The sequence below is a fragment of the Triturus cristatus genome, chromosome 4_1 (genome assembly GCF_964204655.1).
Source record: "Triturus cristatus chromosome 4_1, aTriCri1.1, whole genome shotgun sequence".
NCBI classification, from domain to species: domain Eukaryota; kingdom Metazoa; phylum Chordata; class Amphibia; order Caudata; family Salamandridae; genus Triturus; species Triturus cristatus.
This window is the reverse complement of record NC_140585.1, coordinates 926,508,572-926,514,571: the sequence shown is the minus strand read 5'-3', so window position 1 is coordinate 926,514,571 and position 6,000 is coordinate 926,508,572.

Sequence of the window (6,000 nt, the reverse complement as noted above, 5' to 3'; positions counted from 1 at the left end):
AGCCCAAAATCCTCGCCAAGGTACTGGCCAACCGGCTGGTTGGCGTGGTGGGCGATTTGGTCCACCAAGACCAATCTGGCTTTATACCCCATCGCAACACGGCTCTTAATCTGCGACGCTTGCATGGGGTGCTCGCGCGTGTCCCGTTTGTGCGGGAGCCGGCCATCTTGGCGTCCTTAGACGCCACCATGGCGTTTGACACGCTTGAATGGCCATACATCTGGGCGATGCTGGCGAAATTTGGATTTGGACCGGGATTCATTAGCTGGGTCAAATTGTTGTACTCGGGCCCATTGGCGCAGGTGGTGGTGAATGGGCGAGTCTCGGCCCCCTTCGCGCTGGGGCGGGGCACGCGTCAGGGTTGCCCCTTGTCACCGCTCCTGTTTGCATTGGCCTTGGAGCCCTTGGCGGAGTGGCTGCGGTGGCACCCCTCTATCCGTGGTCTCCGCTGGACCCCCGAGCATGAGGACCGCGTGTCCCTCTACGCCGATGATATCCTTTTGTATCTCACCTCCCCGCGTAACTCGCTGATTGTCCTGGTTGATGTTTTGCGCTCCTTCGGTCGTAACTCAGGTCTTGTCATCAACTGGGCGAAATCCTGCGTGTATGTGCTCTCCGGGGAGGCTCCGGCCCTACCACGGGACTGCCCGATCCAGATTGCCTCCCAGGGGTTCCGGTACCTGGGTATATATATTACTCTAGACCCGGAGGCCCGCTACGAGCGGAACTTGCTACCCCCCCTCCAGCGCTTGCGGGAGGACGTTGCGCGCTGGCGGCGTCTTCCGCTTTCGCCGCTTGGCCGAGCGGCCTTGTTTAAGATGATGTCCCTGCCGCGCTTTCTGTATGCGCTTCAGAACACTATGGACTTGGTTCCGGCGCGCTATTTCCGTGAGGTGGAGAGCCTGCAGCGGCGCCTGTTCTGGGACGGGAGGCCGCGTATTGCTCTGGCTAAATTGACGCTCCCGTGGTACGATGGGGGGGTTGCCCTCCCGGACATTAAACGGTATTACTGGGCCTCCCAGCTAGCTGCGATCAATCATGGCCTTTACGGGCCCGCCCTGAACCCGGCATTTGAAATGGACAAGATGCTCCTGCCCGGTGGCGACTACAATCGAGCGCTCTACTCTGGCGCGCCCGACTCCCGTCTGACGGGACCGACGCGTGTCATGGTGCGTGTCTGGCACGCGGCTAATGCAGCTATGGGGTGGAAGGACCGTTTGACCCGGGCGACACCGCTATATGCGTCTGAGAGGTTGGGCTCCCTGTGGACATCGAAGGGCTTCGAGAAGTGGGACACGATCGGAATCAGCACAGTGGGAGACCTCTGGACAAGGGGTGGATTCAAAACTTTTGAGACGCTGCGGACGGAATTTCAGCTGCAAGGCAGTGAGTACTTTCGGTACTTACAAGTCCGCCACGCGCTGGGCTCCGTATTCCCTGATGTCGCGTCCATTCCGGAGTCTTCCCCCCTGGAGGACAGAGTGCTGGATGGCCATGTCCCAGACAGCACGATCTCCCTTATATATAAAAAACTGATTAACGACAGATCGTGCCTGCTGACTAGTCTCCGCGAGGCCTGGGTTGCCGACGGGCTGGAACTGGACGACGAGGACTGGATTTCTGCGGTGGCCTCTCCGAAGGAGGTGGCCATCCCGGCTCGCCTTCGCTTCGTCCAGCTTAAGATCCTCCACCGGGTTTACGTGACGGGGCCAAGGCTTCTACGTATGGGCTTTGTTGGTGACGGATTGTGTAAGCGTGGCTGTGGTGCCTTGGCAACTTTCATGCATATTCTGTGGGAATGCCCACAGGTGGAGCGATTCTGGCGTGGTGTGCATGAGGTCCTGCGTGTGGTGACGCGTGTTGCGCTGTTGCCTGAAGCGAGGAGATGCTTGCTGAATGTGTGGGAACCAAATGACTATTCGGTCCCGCAGACGCGGTGGGTGACTCTGGGATACATGATAGCTAAGCGCGACATTGCTCAATTGTGGGGATCCCAGAGGCCCCCAGCGGTGTTGGCCTGGAAAGAACATATGGATTGGTGTATGTTTCGTGAAAAGGTAGTGTATGTGGCGAGGGGTAAGCCTGGGGCGTGGGTGAAAATCTGGGGCCCCTGGAACGCCTATCGCGGGGGTATTTGTGAGCCGCCACTGCTACCGGCCGCCTCACCAGCTCCATCCCCCTAGCCGACCCCCTCCCCCAGCCACGGGCATGTGGTTCCCCAGTCCCTGATCTATTCCCGTTCCCCTCTTCAGAGTTTGACTGCTGGTTGGGATCCCCCACTTAAGGAGCACGTGCCGTCACTTTGGATGGCGGGTTGCCTTGCGGGTGTGGTTTTTTGTGTTGTTCTGTTTTGAAAAAAGGAAACCGTATTGTGGGCTTGGAGTTATGTGGCCTGCGCTATTGATATCTCCTGATTTACCGATCTGCACCGCCAAGAGACTCTTACTGTAGGTATGTCATATGCTTCTGCCACTCTAGCGGCCGGCCGGATGGTTGTAGGCCCATACTTGTAACCTTTTTTTTAACATGTAATAAACGGTTTCAAAAAAAAAAAACAGTGAGAACGCCTTCAATCCTGACGCCACAGCTTGCCTAAAAGACCTGGCACAATTGATCTCTTGTAGATCAACAACTCCCCTACCCACTGTGCAGGACACACTTTAGATCTTAATTTAACCAATTCCACGAATATCATCTGTGGGGAAACATGTCCTCTGACCTGGTCTGACCACTCTCTGGGGAATTTACAACTTATGAGTCCCAGAAATTTCTCCACCCCTACATCTCACGCCACAAGCTGGTACAGACCCTGGCACAAACTGAAACCTGACCAATTCCTGACCCCTTTTTGCTCTTGGAACATCGATACTAACACACATAGTGTAGAAGAGCAGTTAGCTCTTTTCAACTCCATTGTACAAGCCACCATAGATAATGTAGCTCCTATGAAACCACAGACCCACCCGTGGGAGAAAGTGGGTTCCATTGCAGTAAACCCCCCCCCCTTTTATTTGTTGCCAGACTACTGATGCTCTTTCACTTGATGTGCTCTGGGGCCCTGCCAATCAGGACCACAGGGCCTGTGTTCTTTCCCCAAAACAAAACCCAATTGCCATCTCTGGCCACATGTCAGCCCCTGGTAAATGGTACCATAGGTACCCAGGGCATTGTGACCAGAGAAGGTCCCTAAGGACTGCAGCACTTATTGTGCCACCCTTAGAGGCCCTGTACTCTGACACACACACACTGCCTTTGCAGGCTGAGTGTCTAGGTGCAGAACAAAACAAAGAGTCAAAATGTAACACATCCCTGTGTGCCATGCCCACAAACCACTGCCCTGGCATAAATCAGTCACCCCTCTAGCTGGGTGCCCTATGCCAGTAGTGAGGGAACAGGTGCATGAGCCCTGTACCCCTACAGTGCCCAGGTCCATTCTTGGGCGCTGTAAGTGCAGTGCTGCCTTTAAGAGTATATGGTGCTGGAAGGTTGTCATTACGAACTCCACAGCACCATAATGGCTACACTGAAGACTGAGAAGTTTGGTATCAAACTTCTCAGCACATTAAACCCACACTGATGCCAGTGTGGGATTTAATGTAAAATGCACCACAGAGGGCATCTTAAGAGATGCCCTCTGAAAAATGACCAACTACCACTGACCTGACTGAGTGGCTGCACAGGCTGGACCCCTGGGTCGAGAGCCTGCTGCTCTTGGGGGCCTGAAACAATGCACATCCTGGGACGAGGTGCCAAGCCTCCTCCCCCAGGATGGCCAGGTTCAAGAAGGAGAAGCTTCAAAGGCATGCCACCTTTGTGAGCCTCTCCAGACCATTTGCTGCTTTCAGCAACTGGTCCCCACTGGTTCTACCCCCTACTTTGGGCGGGAGAACCGGCAGGAAAAACAAGTGAGGAAGAGAGGTGTGCCCACCTCTGCCAACTCCACCCCTAAGGTGGGGGAGGCGAGTTGAAGCACAACCTCGAGTCCCCGCCATCTTGAGGATGGGGGACCCAGCCAACCAGGGACAGGCTCCTGCCCTCCCCCCACTGGAGAGTAGCAGAATAGGGGGTGTACCCACCCCAGGGAAGGGACCCATTTGTCCCTGCCCTTTGCCTACGTGTATCGCCCCTAAATTTAGTATTATGGGGCACCCTGAACCTTCCTTCCTCAGATCCAGCAACCACAAGAAAAGAAGAAGGACGAGAAGCCATGCAGAGCTAACAAGAGGAGGACGCCCACTGACTTGACCCCTGCCCTACAGGCCTGTCTCCCCACGAACCTGCTCTTATGAAACCCCGGCGTGTCCAGCGGCCAGCAACCTCAAAAACCCCAGAGGACCTGCCTGCATTCACTTTCCAAGCTGTTTTCTCCAGTGAACACCGGATGTGTTTAAACTGCAGCTTCTGGTGCCAGTCAGAAACCGCAAATCCAGCACACTCTGCACCTGCTGAGCCCGGCCCATGTTTGAATGAACAAACACCACGAGGAGGCCCCCCCGGTGATCCTGACCCGAGATCCGGTGACCCCTGACATGCCTCAAGCCTCCAGACGACGCCTGCAGTCTCAATCCAGAGAACCTCCCTATCGCGACCAGAGCGGGTAAGAAAATCAGACGTCCAAAGGCACCCCTGCACCCGACGCCCCACGGCCTTGTGTGCCCAACCCAGTGGTGCCTAACCATCCCTCTACATCCCAACTTACCCCTCGAAGTGGTGGTCACTCCTGGAAGATCCTCGTCCCTGAGCCTGCAGTGTTTCTTTGTCCCGGAGAATCTCCATTGAAATCAACAGGGCACCCGACCTCAAAACAGCACCGTGCACCCGGCCGCCCTAGTGCAGCTGAGGGTGCCCCTTTTGTGCTAACCTGTTCCCCAGCTTGCCCTGAGCTTAACTCTAGGAGCTTTCCTCCCACATCCCTGTGGCCTGCTTGCCAGCCGCTACCAGACGGAGCCCCCCTATCCTCCATAGGATAACATTGGGCATCAACACTCTGCATCCGGCCGCCCAAGTGCCACTGGGGGTGCAACAACAGCGCATCACTGACCCTGGGAGACCTCTGAGTCTAACCCCAGAACCCTAATTCAAAAGACCGATTACCTACCTGGAAACCGATAACCTCTTTTTCCTCATAGAAAAACATTGCCACTTTTTCTCCCGAAAAGTTTCTAAGTGTCGACTTTTGAAAACTAAGAATATTCCTTAAAAATCGCACAAATAACCTAACCAAATTTTCTCAACTGTTTGCAGGAAAGGTCTCAGTGCTGAACCCAGGTGTCCAGCACTGAGTAAGAAAAATAACTAAAAAATGTCTTACCTGTGAATTGAATTTCTTTCAATAGGATAACATTGGGGGTTCTTTGTGAAAAAGTTTCTGTGTCAACTTTTGAAATACAAGAATATTCTTTAAAAATCGTACATACTACAAAAACATAATTACTTACTTGTTTTAAGTAGATGTCCCAGTGCTGAATCTAGGAGTCCAGCACTGGATTACAAAAGTAACGCAAAAGGTACTTACCTGTTAAGTGAATTTCATCCCACAGGATAACATTGGTGATTCTATGTGAAAAAGGTTTTGTGTCAACTTTTGAAATACAATAATATTCTTTAAAAATCGTACCTCTAACTAAAATGCATTTACTCACCTGTTTTCAGGAAATGTCTCAGAGCTGAATCTAGGATCCAACCCTGTGTTAGTAAAAGTAATCTGAAAAGTAATTAACTGCATTTTACTTCAAAAGCCCATTCATTTGAATGTACTATACCTGCAATGTGTTGCAAACTGCTTACTTAAAACTGTAACCAAAACCAGTACAAGTTATACTGCAATTTTGAACTGTGTTCATACAAATAATTTACTACTGCAAAGTATTTATATGCTTACCTGTACCAGGCTTGCTTGGTTCTAGAAATAAAACACCAGTATATTTTGTATACAAAAACAATTGGCCAAGAGTTCAGTTCATGGGTGTGTGAATTCATTTTCTGACTGAGTGTGCACAT